Here is an 18,282-nt window from a genome sequence, read left to right on the forward strand (position 1 = left end):
ACTATGCATTATGTGCTTAAGCCAATACTATAAGGCGTACTATGCACACGTTCCCCTTGCTCAACCCTGAGCACAAACCTAGACATTGTTCCTAAATACTTCCATACCTATTCTTAATGTTCCGACCACGGGCAGCGTCTCGTTCACTTATGCTAAAATTTCTACTGTAGGAAATACTACGCATATCCGTGCTTAACTCTCTTACTGTAAGGAATACTACAGCACTAGTGTGGTTAAAAATCCTGCTCACAGGACCCCTAATCACACAGCCTTGAGCCGCTACCCCTTGGTCAGAACATTTCATTTAATACTTAATTACAGTCATACTTTTAGCAACCCCCCCCGTTGGTTCGAATTGAACACCCGTACACTCCATAACACTCACCTTTAGCGACTTCCAGTCACTTGAAGACGGATCGATTGATCAGTTGTTGTTGTCGTTCGAGGTGAAGAAAGAGGAGAAAAAAATTCTCCTTTGTTCTCGTTCAAAAACGGACGTTTCTATTCAAGGGTCACAGCACCAAAATTGTAGTAACTTCCTAGCTTAATCTTCGTACTCTGCGCTGTGTTTAAACCTTATAAAGCTCTTTGAAGTACTACTTAGCTACAAATGCAGATAACCATGTATGTGATGGTTTTCTGCTCGTACACCTTCAGAGAACACGGCGCGGCGGTTGAAGAAATCGAGTTCTGAGCAGTTTGAAAAGGAATCCGTATTTAATAAGAAGGATTTCAATCAATACAAATCAAAGATTTGAAAGAACAATTGCAATAAAACCTGATGGAAGACCTCACTATGCCGAGGTTCACCAGACTTTAGGCTAAATATTCAATATCTATGGGCTTGTCTCGTCTCGGCTTCTTCAGATCGTAGGTTTTCGCGGCCGTCTCTCTGCTGCTGAGTCTGTTGTGGAGAAAAAGGGTGTGTGTTCTTTGTCGCTTCCTGGGTCTCTGTTCGGGTCTCTTGTTGTTGTCTCTACTAGCACGGAGTCCTGCTAATATCAAATTTAGGCTCCGCCTCTAATGTTACGGCAAGCGGGCGTTTTCCAACCTCTCCTCGAGTGTTCCTATTGGAGGACACGTACTCTCAACTCTCATTGGCTAACTCCTTAACGTGACGTTTTACATCGAATTGTGTCACGATGTGGTTTTTAGGTCCAAACCCTTTGATCAACGGCCCCTTTGTATAGAAGAGACTCTCTGGCGTCTCTCAAAGCAGTCCCTTTGTATTGGACCATTTGCCTCGAACACTTAGGGTGAAAAATCACTCAGTTTATTACTCCCAGGAAGTCCCAACGAGACTATCTCTTCGTTTGATCAACAGTTGCCTGTCTCAATCACTCTGGTTCAGAGCCTTGAGTCCACGCAGCTGTTTCAAACCAAAGATAGTCTTGTTGGTTTTGTTGAATAGAAATGGATAGCAGCAGAGAAGCCAGGAGAATTTGTGAATGCATATTACCTGTCGGTGTTGTGCCATTCTGAGCTTCATGGTGTACAGTATAATAAACACAGTTTGGCTGGAATTCTACTACACAGTCCAGCTACGTTCATGAGAATGATGCTCACAATCTTTGGTGATCAGAACTCGCTGAGTCTTCTCTGTTACTTAGATGATCTTCTGGTCTTTGGCAAGTCGGAAGAAGAGAGCTTGCAGAGGCTGGAGATGGTATTTCAGCGTTTACGAGAACACAACCTGAAGTTGTCTCCATCTAAGTGTCAGTTTCTGAGAAAGTCACTGAAGTTTTTGGGACACATCGTTTCTCGGGAAGGGATAGCCACAGACCCCGATAAGGTGCAGGCGATAGTGGGTGTGACGGAGAGCGATATTATGGAGTCGGATGGGGTCACCCCGTCTGCCAATAAGATCCGGTCATTTTTAGGAATGATGGTGTATTATCAACATTACATTGAGAACTGCTCTGTAGTTGCAAGACCACTGTTTCAGTTGACCACGGGTGTGAAGAAGCCACGGAGAGGCAAAGTAAAAAGCAAGAGAGCTGCCCCCCTTCGTAGGCTTAGTGCAGCAGACTGGACTGTGGAGTGTAGGGAGGCCTTTGAGGCGTTAAAAGCCGCATTGGTGGGACAAACTCTGTTGGCTCACCCTGACTTTTCTCAGCCATTTTTATTGTCTGTAGATGCATCCACTAGTGGACTGGGAGCTGTGCTTTCACAAGTGCAGGAAGGGTGTAGCACAGCCAGGCCCATAGCTTTTGCTAGTAAATCTTTGAATCATGCTCAGTCTAAATATCCCGCTCATAGGCTTGAGTTTCTCGCCATGAAATGGGCTATACACGACAAGTTTAGCCATTGGCTGCGAGGACATAAATTTACAGTGTGGACAGATAATAATCCACTTAAGTACATCCTCACAAAGCCAAAACTCGATGCATGCGAGCAGAGATGGGTGGCTAAGCTGGCACCTTTTGATTTTGACATTCAGTACATCCCTGGGCCTAAAAATACAGTAGCTGATGCACTGAGCAGGGAGCCGTTTGCGGATGACGTGGAGGTGGATGACGTGCAGAACATGTTCCGTCTTACCTGTGAGGAACCAGAGGTGAGGAGGAAGGGCCTAGGATTGTCCACTCAGAGTTCCCTTAAGGCCAGTGGTGAGGTGGGTAGTGACAGTGGGAGCATATCTCGTGAAGAGGTATCTGCTGTACTCCACACACATCGCTGTTGGGAGGATGGCGCAGCTATGAGAGCCGTCTCTCATGTGCAGCAGCTAGAAAGGTTGGTGTCCATGGGACAGAGCCCATTGCCTGTCCTCACTCATGAGGAATTGTACGAGAAACAGTGCCAGGACCCTGTCACTGGTAGAGTCAAATTCTTTGTAGATAGAGGCCGCCGCCCATCTCGAAGAGAGAGAGTTCATGAGTCGAAAGAAACAAACCGCACACTGAGACAGTGGGGAAAACTCACAACAAAATTAGGAGTGTTGTACCGTGTTTCAAAACACGTTGTGAGTAAGAAGAGGGTCTTTCAATATGTTGTACCGAGCGCTCTGAGAGGACAGGTGCTGAAAGGGGTACATGATGAGGCCGGGCACCAGGGCCAGCAGCGCACATTGTGGCTCACTAGACAACGTTTCTATTGGGACTCCATGGAAAAGGATGTCAAAGAATATGTGAGTCATTGTAAGAGGTGTGTACTGAGCAAAGCACCTGAGCCGGAGGCTAGGGCTCCGCTGGTATCTATAGTCACCACTGCACCACTGGAGTTGGTGTGTATTGACTTTTGGTCGGCTGAGGATGCCAATAATAAGTCCATTGATGTGCTTGTTATAACTGACCATTTTACCAAACTAGCGTGTGCTTATCCGTGTCCCAATCAAACTGCAAAGACGGTGGCCAGAGTGCTCTGGAATAACTTTTTTTCTGTTTATGGTTTTGCAGCCTGCATTCATAGCGACAGAGGAGCTAATTTTGAGAGTGCACTCATAGCAGAAATGCTTCAGATGGCAGGGGTTGAAAAATCCCATACCACGCCATACCATCCTATGGGAAATGGACAAGTAGAACGTCTAAACCGCACTTTAGGTAGTATGATCCGTGCTTTGCCACCTCGTTCCAAGGTGAAATGGCCTCAGATGTTGAACACTTTGACGTTTGCTTATAATTGCACAGTGCATGAGACCACGGGGGTCCCACCCTTCTTTTTGATGTTTGGTCGCACTCCAAGATTACCTGTCGATGTCATGTTTCAGAGTGTCCTTTTGGATGGAGATACGGTGGATGTGGATAAGTATGTCCAGTCACTGGGAAAGGATCTAAGGGAAGCAATGGCACTTGCTCAAAAGCATGCTGAGAAGCAACAGACCAGGCAAGCTGAGGTGTATAACAGACAGTTAAAGGGACATGCGGTAGAGAAGGGGGATCGGGTCTTACTGGCAAATAAGGGGGAGCGAGGCAAGAAAAAGCTAGCTGACCGCTGGGAGAGTGCCGTCTATACTGTAGTGTGTAAAAACAGTGGGCTGAATATATACAGTATCCATCATCCTGTCACAGGGAGGATTAAGACTGTTCATAGGAACTTGATTATGCCCGTCAATTTCCTGCCTCTGCCGTCATGGGACGAGCCAGAGATTGAGGTGTCTATTCCTGGCACTGTTCCGAGTGAGGAGATGACAGATGATTCTGATCAGGATGAGCTGAGAACTGCCCGGTGGGTTGCTCATCTTCCTGAGTCCAGTGTGGAGGGGGTAGTAGATACCACGACAGGGATGGGTGTATCAGAGCCAGCAGAGGAGCAGGTGGGGAGCATGAGTAGTGATCAACATCATATAATTACACTTGAGTCACATAATGGTGAGGAGCAGGAGTGTAAACTGAAGAGACCACGCCACTTTTGGATGGAGGGACCAGATGCAGATGTTGAATCAGAGGAGTCATACTCTGTAATTGTTTATCAGGATAGTGATCAGTCGTCAGACACGACAACTGTGGAATCATTTACTGGAGACATGATGGCTTCGGAGGAGGCCCCCTGTAGTGCATCCTTATTTGTACCAGTGAGTGAACCTGAATCGGCCATTGTCGATGTCACACCGAGTGTAGTTGAGGTACCTCAGGGGGTTTATACTAGGCTGGGGAGGCTCATCAGGCCAGTTAACAGGCTCATTCAGACGATGGCTGTACAAAGGGTCAGGGCTCTGCTGTCATCCTAAGAGGTGACACAATTTTTTTAGTTTTCTTTTGGGTAATTCTTTTTATTACTAAATTTTTTTTTCTTTTCTTTTCTTTCATTGATTTTGCTGTTTGGTTCTCTTTGAGTCATACTGGTAGTTACGGTTGTCTATTGCACTAGACATGATTTGGTAATTTTGGTGTATTCCATGGTATAAATATGTACATGGCATGTTTTTTTGCCTGTGGTTAGATGGGGGATTAGCTACCCTTTATTTTTCCTGATCCTTTATCGGATAGCTTTTGAGCTGGTCAACCTATTTTCTAGGTTTGGAATTAAGGGAATACACCGGGTTACATGTGACGCGTTGATTCATTGTAATTTTTTTATTATTTTCTGTTTCTTTGGTTTATACTTACGCTGTTGAGTTGATTGAAGGGAACACTGTCCATGATCTGGCATAAGTCAGTAGGGGAGTATGTAGCAGAGTGAAGTTGTTATGCTAGAATCATGGACAGAAACTGGTATCTTTTATCTTAAATAAGTAGGTCAAAATGGAAACACTCTTACTTTGAAGGAACAAAGTGGACCGAGCCCACTCTAGAGTTTTGGAGGGGTGCCTTGGTTACTAGTTTATATTAATTTCCTCACATTGAGTTACCAATTCTCCAAACGAAATCCCTTTTGGGTCTTTTATAATGGGTTTAGAGAAGATAGGATATCTTTCCATTGAATAATTGTTGTATTGTAAATACGTTCAACTAAAGTACACAATGGTTTAGCCGGTTTGTCGACGAGAGACACGCCGGTGGGGGCGCTCGCTCTCTTTGTGCTTGCTGAGAACGAGAGCAGAGGTATGCGCTTTCGTTTACCTAATATTGGATTTAATTGCTTTGTATAACTTGTAAAGTTGATTTATGTTTTGGTTTTGGTACTGGAATACCCTGTTGTGTAATGACATTAATTCGCCCTGTGTAAAACAGCCATAGTACGTTCGTGTACTAACTCATACTCTGTTAAACCATGATAGGTGGACTAAACCACGGCGAGGATGGTAACTGATACCATGTGTATATGCTGTTTGTGGTTCGTTAACAGGTATGAACCGTTGTTTTTGTATTTTGGTTTAATTAATGCTTACACACTGCCTTTCATTTCATATTGTTTCACATGTTTTTGCTGAAGCTGATTTGTACTGAGCTACATGTTTTTAATGGTTGTAACTGTAGACGGCGCGCTGTTTTTGAACGTGCGCACGCTCTCTTTGTGCTTGCTGAGAACGAGAGCAGAGGTGGACTAAACCACGGCGAGGATGGTAACTGATACCATGTGTATATGCTGTTTGTGGTTCGTTAACAGGAAATAAACACCATCAACTGAGTACCGTTGTCCGTGTCTACGTCCACCTCACACCAGACACAACGCAGATTCGATCACGCTACACAAGCTAACCTAGTTTAGCCAAAGTAATCCGTGTGTGAACCTCAGTTTCATGTGTTCATGTTGTTAAGTGAGACACAGAACCCGCAACGACTTTCCTCCAGTGTATCACCACTTCATTAGACTCTATTGTATCACCACTTCATTAGACTCTATTGTATCACCACTTCATTAGACTTTATTGTATCACCACTTCATTAGACTCTATTGTATCACCACTTCATTAGACTTTATTGTATCACCACTTCATTAGACTCTATTGTATCACCACTTCATTAGACTTTATTGTATCACCACTTCATTAGACTCTATTGTATCACCACTTCATTAGACTTTATTGTATCACCACTTCATTAGACTCTATTGTATCACCACTTCATTAGACTTTATTGTATCACCACTTCATTAGACTCTATTATATCACCACTTCATTACTCTATTGTATCACCACTTCATTAGACTCTATTGTATCACCACTTCATTAGACTTTATTGTATCACCACTTCATTAGACTCTATTGTATCACCACTTCATTAGACTCTATTGTATCACCACTTCATTAGACTATTGTATCACCACTTCATTAGACTCTATTGTATCACCACTTCATTAGACTCTATTGTATCACCACTTCATTAGACGAGACATGTTTCTTCTCTCCGATGTGATAGAGGTGAAATGTGAAGCATTTGTTATCGCCTAGGGAGGTCCCACCGTAACTCCTAAAGAGTTATATGATCACAGAGATGTGGTTGAGTACCGCTGTGAGCAGCTCACACTCATCAGCCCCAGGTTCTTAGTCAGCTCTTCAACTGGGAAGTGTGAGTCAGATCCACCTACATACAGGTGCAGTAGATCACAAGTCAACTACAAATCTCTGCCAGGCGGCATGATATATCTCTGTCATTTATATGATGAAGATCTGTTAGATTGTGAAAGAACACATTTTCCTTGAGCGCACACCGTGCCTCCCCCACCCCCCACACATGTATATTACATACGTGACGCAGACAGATGGGACAAGATGGAAAAGAAAACCCCTTCATATTAAATCTCCTGTGCAGCTGCTTCACAATAGAGCATGAAAACCTAATAATAGGACAATAAAATACTTGTCCAAAGAATATTTGAGGATTCAGATACTTGGCCTGCTGTCTGTTTATGTGCAACGTTTCATCCAAACCGACCTTGTAGTTTGCGAGATTAGCTGCGGATACACACACACACACACACACACACACACACACACACACACACACACACACACACACACACACACACACACACACACACACACACACACACACACACACACACACACACACACACACACACAGACACAAACACATACGTGTGCCACCAAACACATAATCTCCCCAGGCCTATGCCGAGAACCAATTTATCCTGCCACACATAGACTTACACAATTAGACTGATTTATACAATATAAATTCTATTGATACACAAGTCTCACTGAAGGACAGAACAGCTGTTGCTGACTGTGAGCCACAGATGTGACGTGCAGCTCTCTCTCCTTTGACACTAACACTGTGTTGTTGACTGTGAGCCACAGATGTGACGTGCAGCTCTCTCTCCTTTGACACTAACACTGTGTTGTTGACTGTGAGCCACAGATGTGACGTGCAGCTCTCTCTCCTTTGACACTAACACTGTGTTGCTGACTGTGAGCCACAGATGTGACGTGCAGCTCTCTCTCCTTTGACACTAACACTGTGTTGCTGACTGTGAGCCACAGATGTGACGTGCAGCTCTCTCTCCTTTGACACTAACACTGTGTTGCTGACTGTGAGCCACAGATGTGACGTGCAGCTCTCTCTCCTTTGACACTAACACTGTGTTGCTGACTGTGAGCCACAGATGTGACGTGCAGCTCTCTCTCCTTTGACACTAACACTGTGTTGCTGATTGTGAGCCACAGATGTGACGTGCAGCTCTCTCTCCTTTGACACTAACACTGTGTTGTTGATTGTGAGCCACAGATGTGACGTGCAGCTCTCTCTCCTTTGACACTAACACTGTGTTGCTGACTGTGAGCCACAGATGTGACGTGCAGCTCTCTCTCCTTTGACACTAACACTGGGTTGCTGACTGTGAGCCACAGATGTGACGTGCAGCTCTCTCTCCTTTGACACTAACACTGTGTTGCTGACTGTGAGCCACAGATGTGACGTGCAGCTCTCTCTCCTTTGACACTAACACTGGGTTGTTGATTGTGAGCCACAGATGTGTTTGATTGATTGATTGAAAAGTTTATTAACAGATTGCAGAATGGGTACAGTACAGTACAGCTCAAAACATACAATTGTTAAGGGGATGCAGACCAGAGAAAGACATTCGTCTTGTTTACATCAGGGTCCCCCATTTTGAATTCATCATATAGGCTACAGATAGACAGTACTGCTACATCTATACATTTATGACATACCAGATTTGCAAATACAGTACTGTTTGTGATACTAAAAAATCCAGAAAGAGTGTATATACATTTGACATAGAAGCTGTACATTGGAGGAGGTTGGGTAGGTGGGGTGGGGTTGGGTGGGGCTGTACATTGGAGGTGGGGGGGGGGACACACACACTGTACACTGTACATTGGAATACTGCAGTGATGTACCTGAACGCGTTCAATAAACGATCGTTCATGAATGCGTTCGTATTTTGGGCGAACTTGAACTGAACGTACTGTATATCCGCTAAATGAACGTAATTGAGAACGCGTTCATTCTCAGCCCTGTGTAACGGAGTTCAAAAGTGCGTTCATTCTCAGCACTCTGTTATAACGGCGTTCAAAGATGTGCCATATTTCATATGCATTTCAGCCGAAAACAAATGATGCGTAAAACCACTCGATCTGGCAACGTGCCTGTCACCCCCTGCTACATCATCAGACTCCTCCTCACAACAAGCAGTGGAACAGGCTTACAGCAGAATCTGCGTGCAGAAGCCGAGAGGCGCTGCAGCAGCAGCAGCACTCGCTCAGTCAGAGTCAGACTCTAGACGTCGTCGTATGCATTTAAAATAGTTTACAATTCAAACTATTTGATAAACTTCTACTTTCAGCCCGGAAATGCATTCTGATAAACTGGATTAAGGATAAGCCTCCATTTTTACAAATGTGGTATAGAGAGATCTTCCGTATGCTGCTACCCCATGAAAGACACTGTGCAATAGAGGCAACAACGCTTCCTTTCAGGAGGTGTGGGCCCCACTATTTATCTATAATAAAAATAAATAAAAAAATAACTAAATTAGTTCATTTTTGAAACCATGAACTTTAGTTCAACATTTTGAATTATGAACTATGAACTGAACTAGTTCATTTAAAAAAAAATTGAACTGTGAACTGAACTAGTTCATGTAGAAAGTGAACTTTCCCAACACTGGAATACTGACATACATTTGACATAGAAACTGTACATTGGAGGAGGTTGGGTAGGTGGGGTGGGGTGGGGTTGGGCTGTACATTGAAGGTGGGGGGGGGGCCCTGTTAGGGTGACCAGGTGTCCCCCTTTTGGTTGTACTGTCCCACCATTTGACCAAATGTCCCGCGTCCCTCATATTGAGAGGATGTCCCTCTTTTCGAAGCCAAAAAAAACATGCGTCTAAAAGCCCCTCCCTACAGACAGTAAACGTAGCAACCCGCCTCTTGTCCACACACATTGCTCTGATTGGTTATAGTACTTTAGCGTGCTGCTTGCCTGCTTGTGACGTGACTGAGACTGAGTCGTGACGCTACCTCATATCGCAAATCTGATTGGTCAAAAAAAACACAACAACATTACAAGCGAACTAGTTCAAGATGGAAAGCAGTAAAAAGAAACGGACCTGCAGTTACAACCAAGACTGGCAAACGACACATGACTGGGTGAGGCAGATGGCAGGCAATCCGCAGCAGGCTTTCTGTGTTTTGTGTCATAGTTCGTTTTCAATTGTGCATGGAGGAGAATACAACTTGAAGCGCCACAGTGGACGTGAGTCTCACTTGAAAGTGGCTCACCAAAAAGAAACATCCAGATCTATGGATACGTTTCTTTTTAAACCAAACAATGATAGCCAGATGGACAAGGTCACTGCAGCTGAGATAACAAGTGTCTATCACACAGTACAACACTCCCATTCATACAGGTCAGCCGACTGTGGTAACCTTTAACCTTTGATTTAAATCTATTCGGTGAAGACCATGGCAGTTATTCTAATATAGAAACACAATTTATTTGTATTATTATTTTTGTATTATACTACACTGTTTTCCCTTGTTCTGTGTTAACAGGGAATATCAAACACAAGACATTCCTGTCAAGTGATGACGTTTGAATATTTAAAACAGATGTTAGGTGGTATTTAATTTGTATTTATTTTGATTTAACCTTTAACCTTTGATTTAAATCTATTCAGTGAAGACCATGGCAGTTATTCTAATAAACATTTTTACATTATCTATCTGTCCCACTTTGTCCCACCAAAATCGTACTGTTGTCCCACTTTGTCCCACCAAAATCTTACTGTTGTCCCACTTTTGGACTTTTTGCATCTGGTCACCTTGGTGCACAAAAGTGTAGGTCAAGTGCATTTACGCCTTTAGTGCACTGACAATTCATACAAGAGCTGCACTTATGCCCTTTAGTGCAGAAAAATGGCGCACTTTAGGCAAAGAAGACAAAAGTACACTGCAGAACAAGTCTTACTGCATATAATTGGAGAATTTGATATACCCACAGATGATGAAGTGGGAAAAAAAACATTATTCTGATGGTGAGGAAATGGCTGTATAATGGCAACATTGAGTATTAAATGATGAATCTGAAAATGAAATATTGACCAAATGCATAATTTTCTCATTCTGATTCTTATCTATCTAGATAGCACTAAATGTAATGTTACGTATATACTCTCCTCTTAGAAACTCTGTCTATTAATCAGAGTTTCCAACGCCAGGGTCTATATGACAGGCGTTGTACTCTTAAACAGTATATTTGTAGATCTGGTATGTCATAAATGTCTGAATGTAACAGTACTGTCTATCTGTATGTCATGTATGTAATATAAGTTATGATGAATTGAAAATGGGGGACCCTGATGTAACAAAAGTCTTTTTCTGGTCTGCATCCTCTTAGCAGTTGTTTTGTATTGAGCCGTACTGTATTGTACCCATTCTGCAATCTGTTAATAAAGTTTTCAATCAATCAATGCAGATGAAGAACAACTCAAGGAAGTGGAAGGGCCAGACAGCACTGTGACTGTGCATGAGGAGGCCGTGGAGGATGCTGTTGAGGTGCCAGAGGCCGTGGAGGAAGCTGGAGAGGTGCTAGACAAATAAAAACGTCTTCTTCTAAAAAAAAGTGAGAGGAGGGAAATGGGGGGGGGGGGGGGGGTATTGAGTGCTCTCTGTGCCCCTTCATGCAATAAATTATGATGATGTGCCCTCTAGAGCAAGACAATTTGATAACGTGTCTTAATGAGTGTCCTTCTAGTGGAGAACACATGATCAAGTGCCCTATAAGGTGCTTTTACAATGGTCTAAACTTGACCTTCCCTATAGGTGCCCTACCAATGGAAAGAGGTGCTGTTATGAAGTGCCCTTGATACGTTTTTTTCTTTTTTTTCTTTTTTCTTTTTTTTTACTTCCCCCTGTTCCTTCTCGAACACTTATTGTATGGAAATAGTCTTTGAGTATTTACCTTTTTGTTTTTTAAACTTGTTTTATGTTTCTATGTTCGAATCGAGACAAATAAAAATCAAATCAAATCAAATCAAGAGGGGAAAGAAATCCAGTGAGGAAAATGAGATGCAAGTGCCAGGCTATCCCAAAGTGGGTGCCATGACGACAGGGGTGCCGCCAAATAGTCAAACCCTGCTTACATTCAGAACACGTTGTATGGCCATTAGCAAATATGACTTGCGTTTTTGCATGGGGCCAATGGGCTAATATCTAGCTAACATTTTTGTGTTTATGTCCCCCCCCCCCCCCCATGTATCCTTTAGGTTAGGTTAGAATAAGTTAGGTTAACTGTATTTAAAAGTAAGCCTTCTCCTCTCCAGAGTTGGGCGAGACGCTTGAACGGTAGCCGTCTTCATACTGTACATGGAGCACATTGGCAGTCGATACATCTTGTGTCAGTGGCTGGGTGGATAACGTAAAGGCATTGCTAACATTATAACCGCATGAAGTCTAGAAAGCCAACATTATTTTAGCGTTGGTTAGCCTAACATGACTTGCTTTCAAAGTAGGTGAGGCCCTGATGGTGAACAGGATAGCAGCATCCCTCAGGGAGAGAGAGAGAGAGACCATTCCATGGAGTAGCTGAAGCAGTCCACTGTAAAATGCCTTGTGCATAATCTGGAGTTGTACCAGATAACACTTTCCTCCAAGTTTATACATTTTAGCCAGCCACGGTATTTTGAGGAAACTGAACAAGTTTTGAGTGCTAGCTTTCGGGGCATATATTGGTAAATAGGTGCACAATATAACCAGGGAAGTGATCTAAAAGATTCAAAAAGGCATTATTGTCAAGGGCACCTCTCACCCCAATCACTGAGGGGAGGCACTAGAAGAAGAAGTCTTTATTTGTCATGCAGACACACAGGAAGACCCCCCCCCCCCAAGGGCAGCCGGGAGCAGACGTGGGCTGTGTGGTTTTGGCTGCGCCCGGGGACCAATCCAAGTGCTCCTGTCCGTCTTCGTCGGGGACACGACAGTGTTAGCGATCTGTTCTGCATGTTTTTCCATTGGGTTTATCTCTTTTTCTGGAAGGGAAACCCTTGCGAGCACGGGGAGATAACATGCAAACGCCAGACAGAAAGGCCCGGGAGATACTCCACCTGGGTTCAAGTTTCTTTAAGTTTCAAGTTTCTTTAATAGTTGTCATACAGAAGTACAGAATACTTTTGTACAAAATGCTTCTTACTGTTGCGCTCCAGAGACTGTGCATGACAAGAAGATAAGTATGAAATAAAAACATAGTAAAAATTAGAAGAAAAAAAAAAGAGGTCACAGTGTTCAGTTTAGACATATGTACAATGTTCGTAGACGTAGTTACCATACAATATACAATACTGTGCAGTGTACTAATATACAATACTATATAGTGCAAGGCATAAATGGACAAGGTGCAGTTTAGGTACAATTCACAGTAGGTGTACGAGTTGTAGTGCAAATCCTTTATCAATAAATATAAAGTGTAAGTGTGTTTGTGTGATCTAAAGTGTGGAGAGTGGGTGCTGCAGTGTGTTGTTTGTTTGAGTGAGTGTGTGTGTGCGTGTGGGTGTGTGTGCTGTGTGCATTTGATGGTGTTGCATAGTGATTATTGTTCGTTTAGCGATTATTGTTCGTTAGCAGCCTGATGGCCTGGGGATAGAAGCTCCTTCTGAGTCTTTCTGTGCTCGCCATAAGACTCCGGTATCGCTTGCCTGACGGCAGCAGTTCAAAGAGGCACGTTGTTCGGGTGGCTCGAGTCCCTTAATAATTCTCTTAGCCTTCCCCTTGCACCGCTTGTTGTAAATGTTCTGGAGGGTGGGAAGCCCCCCTCTAATTGTGCGTTCGGCTGAACGTGTCACTCTTTGTAGTCTGCTACGGTCTTGTGCAGTGCTATTCCCAAACCAGGAGGTGATGTTTGCCGGTCAGGATGCTCTCTATTGTACATGAGTAGAAGTTCCTAAGGATCTTCTGACTGACTTGGAACTTCCTTAGGCGCCTGAGGAAGTAGAGGCGTTGTCGTGCCTTCTTCACAACACTGTCAATGTGTGTGGTCCATGTCAAGTCCTCGGATATGTGGGCTCCGAGGTACTTGAAACTGTTCACTCTCTCAACTGGTGCCCCGTCGATGCTGAGGGGGCTGTAGTCCTTGACCCCCGACCTCCTGAAGTCACAATCATCTCTTTTGTTTTGCTGACGTTCAGGGAGAGGCAGTTCTCCTGACACCACTGTGACAGGTTCTCTACCTCTTCAGGTAGGCCCTTTCGTCGTTGGCAGAGATCAGGCCCACCACTACTGTGTCATCAGCAAATTTGATGATGGTGTTGTTGTTCCGCTGTGCTACGCAGTCATGTGTGTACAGGGAGTAGAGGAGGGGGCTCAGAACACAGCCCTGGGGGGCCCCTATGTTGAGCGTGATGGATGAGGAGGTGCAGTTGCCGGCTCTTACCACCTGGGGTCTGCCCGTCAGGAAGTCCAGACCCACTGGCACAGGTCATAGTTCAAGCCCAGGTCCCTGAGCTTGCTATGAGTTTGGAGGGGACTATGGTATTGAATGCTGAGCTGTAGTCGATGAACAGCATTCTCACATAGTTCCCCTTCCTCTTGTCCAGATGTGATGCTGCTGTGTGCAGCACATGGGCTATGGCGTCCTCCGTGGACCTGTTGGGGCGATATGCAAATTGCCAGAGGGTCCAGGTGATGGGGAGGGAGGAACAGATGTAGCCCTTCACTAGCTTCTCAAGCACTTCATGGCTATGGAGGTGAGGGCTACAGGGCGGTAGTCGTTGAGGCAAGCGGGCTGTAGATTTTTTGGTACAGGGATGATGGTGGACTTCTTCAGACAGGTGGGGATGACGGCCTGTTTCCAAGGACAGGTTGAAGATGTCAGTGAATACCGGGGCCAGTTGGTCGGCACAGACTTTTAGGACGCGGCCGGGGATGCCGTCCGGTCCTGCTGCCTTCCTGATATCCACTTTTTTAAAGATCCGTCTCACCTCATGCTCTGTTACCCTGAACACTGAGTCTCCATCAGCAGACCCCCCCCCCCCATTGCCGTGGTTTGTAGGCTGGTGGTTGTTATTCACAGCCTCAACCTCGCATAGAAGGAGTTGAGATCATTTGCTAAGGAGATGTCACTGTTCAGTTTGAGGGGGGTTCCTTTGTAGTCTGTCATTGTTCTGAGGCCCTGCCACATGCCTCTAGAGTCAGCCTGTTCAACTGAAGTTCAACTTTATCCCTGTAACGCCGTTTTGCCTCTATTACTGCTCTCCTGACGTTGTATCTTGCCATCTTGTGTTCTTCCATGTTGCCTGTCACCAGCCCGGTGTTGTATGCTGATGTGCGCACTTTCAGAGCCTCACGGACGGATTTGTCTACCCAGGGCTTTTGGTTTGGGTAGATATTAATTTTGGTGGTGGGGATTATTACTTCTACCTGAGTACAGACATAGTCAATCACCGTTTCGGTGTATTCGTTAATATTGGCTGTGTTATCACGGAGTACACTCCATTCTGTGCTTCCCAGCACTGCTTGAGTGACTCTACTGACGTCACGGTCCAACGTTTAACCTCTCGCGAGACCACCGGCGTTCGCTTGAGAACACTGTTTGTACTTAGGCAAAAGAAAAATTGCAGCGTGATCGCTTTTTACCGAATGGACTAAGAGCCTGTGACTTGTACCCATTCTTAAATTGCGAGTATACATGGTCTAATATGTTCTCGCCTCTGGTGGGACAGGTCACATGCTGATAGAAATTCGCAGCACCTTTTTAGACGCGCGCTGTGAAATCCCCCAAGACCAAAATGGCCGCGTCAACGTTAGCTGCCTGGAGTTTGTTTACCTCGTCGTGAAGTTTGACAACCTGGTCCCCAAGCGGGAATCGATCCCCAGGACCTCCTAGCAGTGTTAACCACTACACCACCGCGCCGCTCCTATACTGTAGGAATCTCCGTTCAAAGTCAAGCAGGCTTAGGAATAGCTTATTCTCCTCAGCTGTCAGCGCTCTGAACCACAGTGACAGCCCCACCTCCATACCATATAAACACTGAACCCATTAATTATACTCTAGGTTCTGTTGCCCATAGCCTACTGTACAAACTCAGTTGCCTATACTTAGTTTATACCTATTTACTGCCTTCACTGCCTACAGCTGCTTTACACTGTATTCATAACTATCTGCCTATAGTCTACACATAACACTGTATGATAGCCATGCACTCAGTTAGATGCCAACCTCTTTTTGTCGTACTGTAGCCTACTTGTGCTGTATGATGAAAATACATTTGAATTTAATCAAATCTAATGTAATCTAATGTCCCTGATTAACAACTATTTACATCCTCTCACATTTCTTGAAATGTTATCATGTGTACATTAAAAGTTTAAAACAATTCATAGATGTGTCAAAATAGCCATATAATGTCTACAAAGTCAGTCTCCCATCCATTGTCTATGGAGCAGCTCCAAACGTTATACTTAGTGACGTCACACATTGGAGACCGAGCTCGTGTTCACAAATATTGGTTGAACCTTCCCGGCTCATGGAATTGTCAGATCAAGAGCAATGTAGAAAGTGCAGACATAAAATTGTGACCAGGATGTCCTCAGAATTCATCAGTTCATCAAGAGGAGGAAGAAGATGAAGAGGAAAAAACTGCAACTAAGATATCATTTTATTTGTGGTTCATCATTGTGTAAAGATTCCTGATATTTTATGCTTTTGATGTCATGCTACCTATAGCATCTGATTCTGACAATGCAGTGCTTGTTTGAACTTGTATTAGAAAACATAAAACATGTAAGGTAGTTTGCCCTTATAGTGAGTATAGTTAAGGTGAGTTGAGACAGGAAAGACACCTTAATCCAGGATTCTGTCATGAAGTGAGAACTGTTATTTACCAGATATGGGAAGCACTAGTTACAGACCAACAAAAGATTGGCTCACAATGATGGTACAGACGTTTTATAGGAAAGGAACATGACGTAGCATCAAAAATCAACCAATAAGCGTCTACAAAAATGAATAGGCTACATTACAGATAACATTGTCCAATAAACATAGCAAGAGGTGAATATATTTGAATAAACATAAATCCCTGTCCTTGATTGTCCAAGATTTGTCAATGTTAATCATTTTATGTACTGTTTTGGCAACATGTGTTTTTCATCTGTCATGCCAATAAACATAATTTGAAGTGAATTTGAGAGGGAGATGTATAGAGAAAGAGAGAGAGAGAGAGAAGAGAGGGAGAGGAGAGAGAGAGAGAGAGAGAGAGAGAGAGAGAGAGAGAGAGAGAGGAGAGAGAGAGAGAGAGAGAGAGAGAGAGAGAGAGAGAGAGAGAGAGAGAGAGAGAGAGAGAGAGTGGAGAGAGAGAGACTGTAAAAGTTCCCACCAGGAAACAGATGGGGTTTCCTGAGTCTCCTGATGAAGCTCTGGATCTGCATAATGAACTGAGCAGATCCGGTATCTAGCAGACGGTTAGGAATAGCTTATTCTCCTCAGCTGTCAGCGCTCTGACCACAGTGACAGCCCCACCTCCATACCATATAAACACTGAACCCCATTAATTATACTCTAGGTTCTGTTGCCCATAGCCTACTGTACAAACTCTGTTGCCTATACTTAGTTTATACCTATTTACTGCCTTCACTGCCTACAGCTGCTTTACACTGTATTCATAACTATCTGCCTATAGTCTACACATAACACTGTATGATAGCCATGCACTCAGGTTAGATGCCAACCTCTTTTTGTCGTACTGTAGCCTACTTGTGCTGTATGATGAAAATACATTTGAATTTAATCAAATCTAATGTAATCTAATGTCCCTGATTAACAACTATTTACATCCTCTCACATTTCTTGAAATGTTATCATGTGTACATTAAAAGTTTAAAACCAATTCATAGATGTGTTCAAAATAGCCATATAATGTCTACAAAGTCAGTCTCCCATCCATTGTCTATGGAGCAGCTCCAAACGTTATACTTAGTGACGTCACACATTGGAGACGAGCTCGTGTTCACAAATATTGGTTGAACTTCCCCGGCTCATGGAATTGTCAGATCAAGAGCAATGTAGAAAGTGCAGACATAAAATTGTGACCAGGATGTCCTCAGAATTCATCAGTTCATCAAGAGGAGGAAGAAGATGAAGAGGAAAAAACTGCAACTAAGATATCATTTTATTTGTGGTTCATCATTGTGTAAAGATTCCTGATATTTTATGCTTTTGATGTCATGCTACCTATAGCATCTGATTCTGACAATGCAGTGCTTGTTTGAACTTGTATTAGAAAACATAAAACATGTAAGGTAGTTTGCCCTTATAGTGAGTATAGTTAAGGTGAGTTGAGACAGGAAAGACACCTTAATCCAGGATTCTGTCATGAAGTGAGAACTGTTTATTTACCAGATATGGGAAGCACTTAGTTACAGACCAACAAAAGATTGGCTCACAATGATGGTACAGACGTTTTATAGGAAAGGAACATGACGTAGCA

This window comes from Notolepis coatsorum (assembly GCF_963971535.1).
Source record: "Notolepis coatsorum genome assembly, chromosome: 16".
In the NCBI taxonomy this organism is placed as follows: domain Eukaryota; kingdom Metazoa; phylum Chordata; class Actinopteri; order Aulopiformes; family Paralepididae; genus Notolepis; species Notolepis coatsorum.